Source organism: Artemia franciscana, unplaced genomic scaffold (genome assembly GCF_032884065.1).
Source record: "Artemia franciscana unplaced genomic scaffold, ASM3288406v1 PGA_scaffold_37, whole genome shotgun sequence".
Classification (NCBI taxonomy): domain Eukaryota; kingdom Metazoa; phylum Arthropoda; class Branchiopoda; order Anostraca; family Artemiidae; genus Artemia; species Artemia franciscana.
The window spans coordinates 592,656-606,959 of record NW_027062675.1 but is presented as its reverse complement, the minus strand read 5'-3'; the positions used below and the strand labels follow the sequence as shown (position 1 = coordinate 606,959).

General features: G+C 34.3%; 1 protein-coding gene across 4 annotated transcripts in view; it reads left to right on the top strand.

The window, feature by feature from the left end:
• The first annotated feature begins 3,915 nt into the window (after positions 1–3,915).
• The window catches only part of LOC136041768 (importin subunit alpha-like), a 64,278-nt gene continuing 53,889 nt past the window's right edge, over positions 3,916–14,304 (top strand). For all 4 annotated transcript variants that reach the window (XM_065726529.1, XM_065726528.1, XM_065726530.1 and 1 more), the window contains exons 1-4: positions 3,916–4,041; positions 9,317–9,389; positions 11,718–11,847; positions 13,835–13,998. The gene's annotated coding sequence lies outside the window, so the exon portion shown is untranslated. The remainder of the gene's footprint in view (positions 4,042–9,316; positions 9,390–11,717; positions 11,848–13,834; positions 13,999–14,304) is intronic.

Here is a 14,304-nt window from a genome sequence, read left to right as displayed (position 1 = left end):
CTATAAATTAATATTAAAAAGTTGTTACAGGCTACCAATAAACTGCAAAGCTTATTGAAGCACTTCAATGAATTACAGGATTCAATCTAGCCAAGGCTAGCTTAAGTAATTATCATTGAATGTTTTAAATCAGCTTCCAGAGTAACACAGTGTTTCTTTATGTCAAGTGGGATTGAACTAAGCTTTCTTTGAACTATATACATTTTTTTCTGGACAATTAGACCTATTACTCACTCTAGGCTATGCCATCTCTACAAAACAATTTACCACTGACTTTGGATAGGCTAGCAACTGTCCAAGGATTACAGGAATTTAATTAGAAGCTTCCTAAAGCAAGACCTGAAGACTTCACCCCCAACAAACTATTCAACCAAGCTTCTCTAGATATGCCCAGCAGATCACATTAATGATTGAACTTTACCAACGAATTTTTTATTAAAAATCATTTTAAGGTCAAAATAAGATTGTTTACCATCACTGGTTCTTTGAACAATTTCAGTTCCATTCTCTTCCCTGCATAAAGGCTCATAGTCTTCAAACTTAGCCATCATAAAAGTTTTATATTATTGTAGTGATGATAATGATGTTAAGTTACTTAACTAAAGATTCTCGTTAACTATCTTTAGCAAAACTTACTGAAAAAGTTACTTTTAGTAACTTTTAGTTACTTTTTGTCTCAGCTGGAACACGCTCTAAGACGATGTACAACAACTCATAACGTCACGTCAATAAAATGAACACCAAAAATGGATTATCGAATTTTTCGACCAAACTAAAATAACATTTTTGGCACAGCGACAGACTACGAACCATCTGGTATTTTTTTTTGCTCTGATCCTGTGGTCTCCGGTCTATAGCAAAGAAAAGCGCACGCAAGATGTTTGAATTTAAAGACATGTGGTAATTGGTTGGATTGGTGAAGATGATCGTTTGATTAAATTTTGAGATTTAGAGGGGTTTCATGTTGGTGTTGTTGGTGGTGAACGTTGAGAGAATTTCGCTGTGGATTTAGGCCTAACCCTTTCAACCATAGGCAATGGTTCATGGTTCAAGAACTTGTTGATAGCTACTACACACTAGCTGACATCAGCTAGACACCAAATTATCACCAAAACTCCAAAAGATTTTGTGAAAAGCTTTTGCCGATCAGATATTGTTTTCTAATCTACCAAAATCTATCACTGGTGGCTAGTTACAGTTAGGGATTCTAGTTTTTGGTAGACACTTCATGAATTGCAAGTCTTTCCCCAAAAAACAAAGGCTAGCTTAAAGGATCCTCAGTGCCACTAGGGAAACATCCCTGTTTTGGCAATCCCTGGATAGCTGTCAGCCTGTTTTTCAAACTTGTGTTATTCTGAGTGCTGTTAGTCATGGTACTGGAACATGTCCCAAACATGTGGAAATTTTTAGGAGAAGTGGAAAAAACTGTGTCTGTAAAGGCCTTCACGGGTAGTAATGGCAAGGAAAAAGTTCACAAGAATGTCGTCAAGAGTGTGGAGATACAGCTTGCTGCTTTTGTCGTGGAACATAATATTCCCTTTGCCACTAGTATTCACCTAGTCAAGACACTGAAAGTAATAGCAAAAGATTCGAAAGTAGTCCATGACATGGAGCTTGGTAGAACGAAAATGACTTATATCACAAAGAAAATTCTACACGAGGATGAAAATTCTAAGACTCGTTCTTTAGTTTACTACTAGACGAATCGACCGGCAATACACTGGATAAATACTTGTGTGTTCTATTAAAATACGCCAGGAAGAGTGATGGAAAGATCTGCACAGATATGTTCGGGATGATCAGACTTGAACCCACCAGTCTTTCTGCTGATGGTATTTCTTTGGAGTTGAGAGAGTTTTTCGTTGGCAAAAATCTATCTTTGAACCAGAATGATGGTTGGGGCCAACAATTCCATTTATCAAAAGCGCTAAATTTTGACTCTTTGCCACAATTCTACTTTTTAAACAATTAAAAGCTTTAGCGTAAAGAGCGAGGCGTTGAAGAGGGGACAACCCATTTCATATACAGAGTAATTTCTGTTCGTTTTAAGTTTTAATGTCGCTCCTTACTTACAGTTAAAAAACTAGTTTTTTTTTAATTTCTGAACGTTTTTGAATTAATGCATGTATGAATTGGCTCTCCACCATAGGACCTGTCCAATCTTATTGAATTTTTTGTATTAAATCAGATTAACAGATTATTAAAATGAAATTTGCATATTAATTCCTTTTTTGGCTAAATGACTTTCTTTTAGTTTTGATCAGACGATTTTGAGAAATAAAGGGTGGGGAAGGAGGCCTTGTTACCCTCCAATTTTTCGGCTGTATAAAAAGGCAACTATAACTTTTAATTTTTAACTAACGTTTCTATTAGTAAAAAATATACGTAACTTAAGAATTAGGCTGCGTAACAAACTTTTATATTTTTATTATGTATATAAGGCGGTTTGTACCCTCGTTAATGCCTTGCTCATTACACTAAATAGTAAGTTTTGTCTCAATTATTTAAGAATGACCCCTGAATCAGAAAGGCCGTAGAGTAAATAGTTGAAATTACTAAAAATACTTTAGCATAAAAAGCGAGGTATTTATCTCCTCCTAAATACCTCGATATTTATGCCAAAGTATATTTAGAGCCCCTGATATGCGTATCTCTGTTCGTTTTAAGCTTCAATGCTACTCTTTACTTTCTCCTTAATTGAAACAACTTTTTCTTATTTATTTTTTCATTGTTTTTTTTTTATAGTAGTTTTAGAAAATCCTGCGCCCTATTCATTGAATTTCTCTTCCCCCATGCCATATTTCTCAAAGGAAAGGTTTACCCACATAGCCCCCTCCCCTCAGCCCCACCCCCAAAACAAAAAAATCCCACTGTAAACGCCTCTGCACTTCCCAATAACGATTATTACATGTAAACACTGGTCAAAGTTTGTAACTTGCAGCCCCTCCCCCAGGGACCGTGGGGGAGTAAGTCATTCCCAAAGACATAGTTATTATGGTTTTCGACTATGCGGAACAGAATGGCTATCTCAAAATTTTGATCCGTTGACTTTGGACAAAAAATAAGCATGTGAGGGGGCCTTTGTGCACTCCAATTTTTTGGTCACTTAAAAAGGGCGCTAGAACTTTTCATTTCCGTTAGAATGAGCCCTCTTGTGACATTCTAGGACCACTTGGTCGATACGATGACCCCTGGGACAAAACAACTACAAATAAACACGCACCTGTGATTTGTCTTCTGGCAAAAAGTACGAAATTCCACATTTTTGTAGATAGGAGCTTGAAACTTTTGTTATAGGATTCTCTTATACGCAGAATGCGATGGTGTGATTTTTGTTAAGATTCTATGACTTTTACGTGGTGTTTCCCCCTATTTTCCAAAATAAAACAAATTTTCTCATGCTCGTAACTTTTGATGACAAAGATTAAAGTTGATGAAACTTATATATTTAAAATCAGCATGACAATCCGATTCTTTTGATGTAATTTTGGCATTGAGTTTCGTTTACTATTGAGGCGGGTCACTCCTTACTACAGTTTGTTATCACGAACTGTTTGATAAATATATTCAATTCTATTCATTCGCGTTACGTTAATAGCGTCAGAGGTTAGTAGAATCTCCATTTCAAACAATTGGAGTAGTTGTGAAAAAGAAAATATTATTAAATATCATTTTTGCTTTTGAAACATTTGATGGTAACGAATTGAAAGTTAGGAATGATGTGGCTCAATCATAACTAAAACTTCAATAAAATGATTTTGATATTAATAGATAAATCAAAATAATCGCCTTAAATAATATCGCCTTAAATAATCGCAAAATAATCGCCTTAATATGTTGACTCAAAATATATAAAATTCATTTGCAAACAGTTTGCAATAATATTTAGCAGCCCTGTCTTACATCATTATTATCATCGGTATTCTGAAAGTTTACAAAGCATTTCATAATGGAAACACCAGAAGGGATTCTAAACGCTAAATTCCCTATACAACTTCCTTCCATGGATGATCCACTAGTAATAAGACTTGACGAACTCAGGTACTGAGAGTCCTTCAGAAGTATGATTTACAGTAGGTCTAATTGGACCACATAGGCTTAGTGGATAAAATACTAGGTTAGCTACTTTTTACTATTTGGGAAATGGTAAAGGTTGAGAAAATGAAACTTTCAGGGATGAGTACAGACAAAAGTTAGTCCTTAGAGGTATTTTGAAGCACCTACCTCCAATCTTTCCTTTAGAGGGCAGAGTCTTTTAAAATGCTTTGTGTCATGGTAGTGAAACATTCCAAAACAGATTTGCTAAAGGGGAGTAATCACAATTATTTTCAGCTTCTCAGCCAAGATAGCAAGAAGTAGCCTAGCTAAAATAGAATTTCATCTGTAAATGATCTTCAGTTAGCTTAATCTGCATTCAGAATAGGCTATAAATGATTTTCTGAACATAGGTATAGATAAGGGGACATGGGGGACTCTTCCTCCAAAATTTCCAGTTGTATTGCCAATTTTATGCTAAATAAAAATGATTAGAGTGGCATTTGGAGCAAGAGTATGTGCCTAGAGAAGGAAATGTGTTACCAAGACAGTTTATTCTCACTAATATTCAGAATAAAAGCACACCACATTTTGGATACAGCCTTGCTATATCCTCATTTTTTCACCTATTTGTTTTTTCTCTTTTCATTTTTTATTCCCTTTCTTTGTTTTCAGACGTGTTGCTATTTTTACCCCCCCCCCCTAATGTGGAAATACAAGCCAAAATTATAAATTTCCTATCTATTCTCCCAATCTGTGTCTATTGTTTCAACCCTTGCAGGCCTATCTGTGAATTAAATCAAGTGTGACAAATAAAATTCAGAATAACTAGTGATAGACAGAACAATGCATTAGAATCATATCATTTAGGCTTGATATTTTGCACAGTTAGAGTTTGGGGCAGTAGCTCTATTATGGGGGGTTACCCTTGATAATTTGGAGAAAAACTATTTTCTAACCCATGTCCATTGACTTTCTTGATCTGGACTGCTCTTGCCCCTCCCCCCTGCACACAATAAATATTCTTGAGCTATGCCTGTTGTTGAGGGTTAGGTTAGGAACTTGAAACTTTCAGGGATGGTGTTTACATACTAAAGTATCTTTTATGAAGGTATTTTGAAGTACCTTCCTCCATTCCTTCTCTCTCTAAAGGGTAGTGAATAACTGTAAGATACAGAATATTTGTACCTAATACAGTTTGGATACAGCCCACTACATTTTATCCCCAACTCATCCCCCCCTGCCACTAATGTACATATATTATATAGTATATGGCCAAAATTATATATTTCTCATCTATTCTCCCAACAGGTCTATGGTTTCAACCCATATACATGTAAATTGAGATAAGATAATTAATTTCAAATGATGTCTTATTACAGCCCCAAAGAAACAAATTCACATTCTGTTGGCATAAAACCAAACAAATAAAAAATTATAGTTAAAAGTAGCATAACAACTAAAAAACTGGCTAAACAGTGCCAAAAACAACAAAGTTAGAAAGGCAAAGCCATTCATTAGTCATAAAAAAGAAATGTTGAATCAACTATGATTGAATAATAGTCATCTCAACTGTTATAGTTACATCAACTATGACAAAACTAGAAACAGAAAAACAAGAAATAGATGACAGAATGAACCTGAAATATATAATTTAGGCTATATATTTTGCACAGTATACAAAATACATAACCCACTATACCTTTACTCTCTTGGAAAGGGACTAGGTTAGGAAAATTAAACTTTCAGAGATGAGTCTACAGTATAAAGCATCTCTTGTGAAGGTATTTCAAAGTACCTACCTTCACTCCTTCCTCCTTTAGAGGACAGTGACTTTTTATGAGCTTGAAAAACCTTTGTTTTATAAAAGTGAAACCTTGTAAAATAGGTTTTCTCCTTTAATGAAGTGCAACAAAGCTGTTTTCAGATTTACAACTTTGCTCAATCCCAATTTATGAGGTGTCAAAGATCTGGATATGTATTCTGTAAGTTTAGAAAAAATTAGATGGTTTAAAATTCAACTCAAATAAGAGGAATTCCAATTTCAGAACTAAAACCAGAGAACAAGAAAGGTATAACAGAAAATTAAGGTAAATTATTGTTTTGTCAAAATTTCAAAACATATAGACCTGTCAACTATTTAAATTGTAACCTAGAAATTAGATGAGGGTTCAAAGTTTTGTTTCTCTAACCTAACCTTTTAAAAGATAGCATAAAGCAGCTTAACTTGAATTTACCCTACATTGGTTGGTGAACTATAAAGTTTTATTGGTATATGCCATATTCTTTAGATATGCCTTAGCCTTCTGGTCAGTTAACACCCCCCTCATCAAGCCCTGAAAATTTTAACTCAGTGCAATTAGTTTTAGCTATAATACTGCTCTTTTGTTCTTTTGACAATCTATATGCTCATAGTGTGTTTTAATTTACTTCAGCTTGCCTCTAAACTCTTCTAGACATTTTCAACTGATTGCTCTCAGCATGTCAAGTTTTTTCAATAGAAGTTGTATTTGGAGTAGAATTATTAGCAGTTATAGATAAAATGCACATATTACCTATTGGTCAATTGACTTCTCCTTTAATTGTTTCCTGAAAGTATGAACCAAATGCCTTAATCTGTTCTGTTTCAATATTTTGTGTTTTTATTTAGCTCTAATTTCTTCTTTAAAAAATGAATAAAGTTGGTGTACCAAATTCCTGATTGGACATGTTTAGGGGGTTGATTGGCATATGATGGGGGCTTTTCTGCCTCCAATTTACTCTTAAAATGAGCACTAGAACTACCAATTTTAAATCATATGATTTTCTTAACTTTGGACTCTTAGAGGCGTTAGAACTTTCAATATCTAATAAAATAAGCTCCTTTAAAAATATTGTTGACAATTTCTTCTTTACATAAAGCCTTGGTGAAAAAAAATTATATTGTATTATACCCCACTTTACATAGGCAGCAGTATTGTGCTGCCAATAATTAGAAAAATTGATTTAGTTTTGGTAGAAAAGAAAAGAAACCTCTTCGACATTTTTGAGTGAAAAATTCTTCCATATGTAAAATTGATTGACTGAAGATAAAGTATAAAATGGGTATCTTGAAATGTCTAGCAGATGTCCTAAGGGGTAACAAAATGACCAAATATCTAGTATTTTTTTTATAGAATAACAGCAAAACTATATGATGTCAGTTGCAGTTTTTCTTTGGTGGGGTATAAACTACTTTAAATTATATAGTACATGTATATTACATGTATATAATTGTATATTACATGTTGAAAAGCCTTTGGTTGTTTCAAACAGTGTGTGGTAACAAACTGTAGTAAGGAGTGACCCGGCTCAGTAGTAACTAAAACTCTAAAAACAGAATCTTGATACCAATATATAGGCTAAATAAAAGGAATCATATTTTTATGCTGATTTTAAATCTATAAATTTCATCAAGTTTAGTCTTAGCCATAAAAAGTTACAAGCCTAAGGGAATTTTCTTTTTTATGGCACTTGATATTAAGCAAGCGACATATAGCAATTGTAAATTCTGTTGGTCTGTCTTTCAGTCCTGGTTTTGCTACCTTGCTACCTGGCTTTGCTACTTCCAGGTAATCTTGGACAATGAAATCTGGCAGGAGTATCTGGGACCAGACCAGATTAAATTAGAAATAGTCGTTTTTCCGATATGTCGATCTTGGGGGGTGGGAGTAGGGAGCTGGTTAATTTGGGAAAAATAGAAAAAATGAAGTATTTTCAACTTACAAATGGTTGATCAAATCTGAATGAAATTTGATGTTTGGAAGAATATCGTGTCTCAGAGCTCTTATTTTAAATCCCAACCGGATCTGGTGACATTGGAGGGAGTTGGGAGGGAGAAACCTAAAATCTTGGAAAACGCTTAGAGTGGAGGGATTGGAATGAGACTTGGTTGGAAAAATAAGCACAAGTTCTAGATACATGATTGATATAACAGGGACAGATCTACTCTCTTTGGGGTAGTTGGGGGGGGGGTAATTCTGAAAAATTAGAAAAAATTAGATATTTTTAACTTACAAACAGGTGATTGGATCTCAATGGAATTTGATAATTAGAAGGATAACCTGTCTCAAAGCTTTTATTTTAAATACTTACCAGATCTGGTGACATCAGGGGGAGTTTGGGCGGGGGGAACCTAAAATCATGGAAAATGCTTAGAGTGGAGTGATCAGGATGAAACCTGGTGGGAAATATAAGCAGAAGTCTTAGATACGTTATTGACATAACTGGAACGGATCCGCTCTATTGGGAGGGGAGGATTAATTCTGAAATATTAGAAAAAAATGTATTTTTAACATATGAAGGAGTAGTCGGATTTTCATGAAACTTCATATTTAGAAGGATCTTGTAACTCAGATCTCTTATTTTAAATCTCACATGGATCCAATGTTATTGGGGGGTGGACAGTTGGGTGGGGGGACTGGAAATCATAGAAAATACTTAAAGTGGAGAGATCATGATGAAACTGGATGGGACGAATAAAAACAAGTCTAAGATACCTGAATGACATAACCAGACCAGATCTGCTCTCTTTGGTGGAGTTGGGAGGGGGTAATTTGGAAAAATTAAGTATTTGTAACTTAAAAACAAGTGACCAGATCTTATTGAAATTTAATATTTAGAGGGATCTTGTGCTTTAAAGCTCTTATTTTAAATTTTGACCAGATCCTGTGACATTGGGGGGAGTTGGAGGGGAAACTGGAATTCTTGGAAAATGTGAAAATTGGGGTATTTGTATCTTACAAATAGGTGATCAGATCTTAATAAAACTTGATATATAGAAGGATATTATGTCTCAGATGCTTTAATTTCGACTTGAATTGGATCCGGGGACATAGGGGGTTGGAGGAGGGAAACAGGAATCTCAGAAAGTGTTTAGAGTGGAGAGATTGGGATGAAACTTGATGAGAAGAATAAGTACAAGTTCTAGATACATGATTGACATAATTGAAACGGATCCATTCTCTTTGGAGGAGCTGAGGGGTGTTAATTTGGAAAATTTAGAAAAATTCAGGTATTTTTAACTTAAAAACGGTGACAGGATCTTATTGAAATTGAATATTCAGAAGGAATTCATATCTCAGAGCTCTTATTTCAAATCCCGACCAGATATGTTGACATTGGGGGGAGTTACACAATACCCCTCAAAGAGAGCCAATCCAGTATGGAAACATCAATTATGTGTCTATGACATTTGCTTATTCTATCCACCAAGCTTCTGTTGAAACTTTTACATCCTAAAATTAAATTCTTTTTCTTATAGCACAGTCAAATGTAAAGACCTCATTGAAATTCCTGACAAGGATTTATACAGAAAAAAAAGAAAAGAGCTAGAGGTAAGATTTGATTTTGATTCAAGTTTTGGTGTAAGGAGTGAGAAGTTGAGGGAAGGGGCATCCCTTGTATATTGCATTTAAATTGTCACACTTTTCACTGATATAAGGGAAAATTAAATATTTCCATGTATGGAGAAGTTTATATTAAATAGCTTAAAATGCAAAAGACTGGTAATTGCAAAAAATATTTGTATATATTTTGACAAGGGATTTCAATAACTCGAAAACCTTAAAAAAGAACACATACATCTGAAGCTTAGTAGAAATCGTTGTTAGAAATTGGACTTGCTTTAACGATCAAATATCTTTGAAAAGATGCAATATGAAAAGACGTTAAATTGCGTAAACATAAAAAAAATTACATCACAAGCAACAGTCATAAAGAAGAGAGATGTGCCTCAAGGCTTGGCTTTTGGACCACTATTGTATGATATATGTGAATACGGCATACCAATAGATGAGTGTGAGATCTGGAGCTATCTTTACAAATAACAATAATATTTTGGCCCTGGGGACCATCTTAAATGAAGTAGAAGCCATTCTGAGAACCAGCATAGTGCAGCTAGAATACTGGGCTAGTAATTTAGATCTTAGTTTCACCATACATTAAACTAGAGCAATAGTCTTAACAAGAAGAATAATAGACCAACTGCAAAAATTCCATCTCTGTGGCCAAGAGTTAGAGTATACCAATCAAGCCAAGATCTTGGGTTGCACATTCACCAGCATATTATCCTGGAAACCACACATGAATAGTGTATCATCATCATGGATAGAGGGACTAAATATTATGAAGTTATTGACGGCCCTAACTTGGGGTTTAAATCCTGACTTTCTGTTAAGATATCATAAGAAATACATACGATCAAAAATTGAATATGGGTCTGAGATATATTTTTCTACACCAGGGTTGACCCCCTGTCGCTTGGACCTGGTGCAAAACTCGTCTTTGAGGATTGCATTTCTTCTTTCTTTCCTTAAACTTTGATCAAAGGACTTCACTTGTCCATTACGACCTCTTCTTCCTGTTGGAGAACAGGCCTCCAAAAATGCTTTCGTCACGAGGTTCCAATTCCAGAATTTGTATGAGGGCATATTCTTTTTTGTCATCTTCTCCTCCCTTCTGTTTGGTTAGTGGGAAGTGCGAGTACTTGAACTATATGTCCCCAGCAGTTTAAAGCCTAGAGGCCAGCTGGTACCAATACGGCTCTTCCTACTCACTCTCGCTCTCTTCTGCACAGCAGGTCTACATTATAAGCTAGCTCATTTTCATTGACTTTTTCATTTAAAAATATAATGGAATCAGAATATATGATGAATCCCCAATTTGTGCCAATTGTGTTGAAGTAAAAGAAGACTTAGAGCATATTGTTTTAACTGCCCGAGTTACAATGGTTATCACTCAAATATTCTTGGCTTCTTTGTCAAAAAGAATGTAGCTCCTTCAATACAGCTACCACTTGGAGGATTTAAATCAGTTCCTGAAAGTGTAGAAATTGCCCGCATCATAGTGCAGTTCTTCAGTGACATTGGTAGAGCATCAGATGTTTAACTGCTTCTGTTGTTAAATTGTTATTTTTAAAAAGTGGATGACAACCAATAGATAAGGCTTTCAAGGTGCATAAAGCACTGAGGAGAGCATAACAACACCAACAAAAAGAAACGTTAGGAAAGTAAAACCTCATAAAATGTTGCAAAAACACAAACATATTTATTAAGCCTAAGCACTAAAAAAATTAAACCTATAAATAAATAAATAAAAACAATTCACAATTTTAGTTAGTGTTTATGAAAAAATCCTGTTTCAGTTGAATAGTGGCGGGGAAATACCCTTTACAACACAGGTGGCACGGTTTTGATCGTCAATTTTCGAAACCTGCTCTGAGTTGGTTTTTAATGCATTAAAAATTAGTCGTTTGTCGTACAATAAGATATCCTGGGCTTTTCCAAAATAGAAATATTGTATATCGCTATGGTGTAACTGCTGCTGGAGTTTGAATGGACAGTGCAGCTTCTAAAATTATTTGGAATACTAATAATTTTGTTTCTGGCATCCCCCTAGTCTGCTTTTTCCAACGTTATAATGGTTAATTTGTTGGTTGTTTTATTCTTTGTATTGTTATTGAGTGTTGTTTTATATATATTGGTTATTTTATTGTTATGTTAGTTTTTTTTTGATTTGCCACTACTATGCAGCGTCGTCTGCTATGTTTATTTTTGCATTGTAAATTAATAAATTAAAAATTTTAACTATGCTTCAACTAAAGTTTTGACTATATCTATTGTTTTCAATCAGTGGGAATCCTAATGATTTTGTTTGTTATATAGTCAAAACGACTGAAAATACAAGACGAAACCCTAGAGCCAGTAGAAATGAAAAACTACGAACCATCTACCGAAATGGTAGCGTATGTTGGTGGATATGGAGGTGCTTGAAGTCCTACGGAAGTTTTTCAAGGTAAATTAAAAGGTTCTTTCTTGTACTTTTTGTTATGGACGCTGACCTTTGAGATGTATTTGTCAGATTAATTTTTCGGCAAATTGACTGTTTTGGGGGTCTTGAGTCTCTCAGCTTTGAGAACCCTTAGCTTAGATAGTTTTAGAAAGCAGTATTGCCTAGACTTTATGTGTCTCAAATCTCATGTTAAGTAACCTGAAAAAAGTGAATGTGTACGATTAAGATTTGAGTTGAATATAAAAGATGTAAACAGTGGCAGAATATAGCCATGATCAAAACCTAAAAAAATTCCACAAAAGGGTTCAATTTCGTTTTTTTGTCACTTTAATTATACTAATCTGTCATACTAATAATACAAGATCTTAAAAAAACACTCCATACTTTTTTTAGAAAGAGGAATTAAACTGTTGACATATTAACTTTAGTGCAATGATTTTGTTGACTCTTTGGTACGCTAGAATCAAACATAATATCTTTTTTGACGTTAATACAGATTTTAACTAATGTCTCTCTTAAGACTAGTGGGAGGATATTAAGGAGTTAAGACTGGCAGCTGGTGCTGTCACCATTCGATTGCTAATAAAAAAAAAATGGGTCTCTGGTATCTGTAGCTAAAAATGCTTTTTGAGAAGTGTGGTACTAGTATGTTGACATCATTGAGTCGTGACGATGCTCCTAGAAAACCTTGGACAAGTAAGAATTCAGCCTTTTGCATTCGTCATCAAAATTTTTATTCAAGCGTTTGCATATCAAAAAAGAGAAGAATCTATTTAGTTTCGAAACAGTATAAAAATGGTTTCAATCGTGTTTTAGAGCTGGAAAGCGAAATAATTATCATTTTAAGTTTTGAATTAAAATTAATTGGGTGAAATTGATTGAGCGATTGTCTTATCATGAATCCTAGGGCAGAATTAATGTATATAGACAAAGAGTTGCAACCATCCCCCAAAAACTGATTTAAAGATTAATTACTGACCATGTTCACAGGACTTACAGAGATTTGGGCAACAGAAATTGTCCATATTTTTTTAGTTTACCTATTGGGAAAGCCTGCTGGAATTACATTGGGGGCGACGAAGAAGACAAAGTATACTGGACTTAAAAGCAAAACAGGGAACTACTGTTGCCTGACATCGAATTTTCTTCAAAGCAGTTTGTCATCTCGTGCAATTTTGCATGCGTCATAGATACTAAAAGTGATACGGCAACTCCTAAGGCGGAAACGGTGTATTTTATGCTCCTCAAATGTTGTTGTAAATGTGACTCCAACTCATATGATTTTTTTTTTCAAAACTAAGGCTCGTAAAGAATTTGGCATATTCATTTGCTTATCTTTAGTTTAAAGTCACAAGGTGCCCAATCAGAACTTTCATTTGAGCTCAGAATATTTGGCATGAATTCAATTTCTTCTGCCTGTTAATCCTTCAGAGTCAGACATTTTATACAATTTGTATTTTCCTGGGATTCATGGTTTTTTTTTTTACGGTTGCTCTTTTCTAAGCACAAACTTCGTTCACGATTGGACATGATCATCGCTGTCAACGGTCTTCCAACTGTAGATTTCTTTGTTCATTTTCATTCATCATTACCTTAGATTTTTTATTTCATGCCTTTGTTATTGCAGATTTTAGATGCATGCATAATTTTATGTAATCTTTTACGACCCCATAGATACCAAAAATGTCTTCCAGTTTTTAATCATAGATCACTGTAATTTTTTTTTTGCAATTGAGTGTGATTCTCGCTGTCGCTTTTTCCATGCCTTTTGCTTTAGCGGTTACAATTCTCACTTTTTGCTTGTTATCTAATCATATTTATTAGTGCTTCATTTCCATTAAGAGACCTCATTGATTTTTTTTTCCCATGCCATTTGCTTAGCTTGTCACATTTGATGGTCTGGGCTTTTGGAAAAATTTCCTCTAGTTTTTCTCTCATTTCCAACCATTTTTATTTAGGTTATGTCATGTTGATTCTTCTCTTTTTTAAGCAAATGAACCACATCCGTCCGTGTCTTTCTTCACTTCTACTGATGCTAGCAATGTCGAGGAAGTTGTTTTGAATCTTGGAAATAAGCTGGCACGTGAATGCAAAAATTTTCATAACAGGAATTTAGAAGTCATTGAGACATTGATTGACACAGCCAGTGTGTGTGTGAGTTACTTTCTTTCATTTCAACCTTAATTTATATTGGAATTTTTAAATGTAATTTGTTTTGACCTTGTAATTAATCAACAATCAAGCGTAAATTCTTTAAAGATACAAGTTTCTGAATAAAATAACGATTTTTAATATTCTTCTTTTGCCTCTCATATTCTTTGATTAACTGTATCTTTATTTTTTATAATGACTCATTATAATTTATCCTCTTTATAATTCAAATTTGACTCGGCTCCAAATAAATGATAGATACGATTGAAAGTTTCAAAGTAGCGTCTTGTGGCCTGGCTCATAAATAAA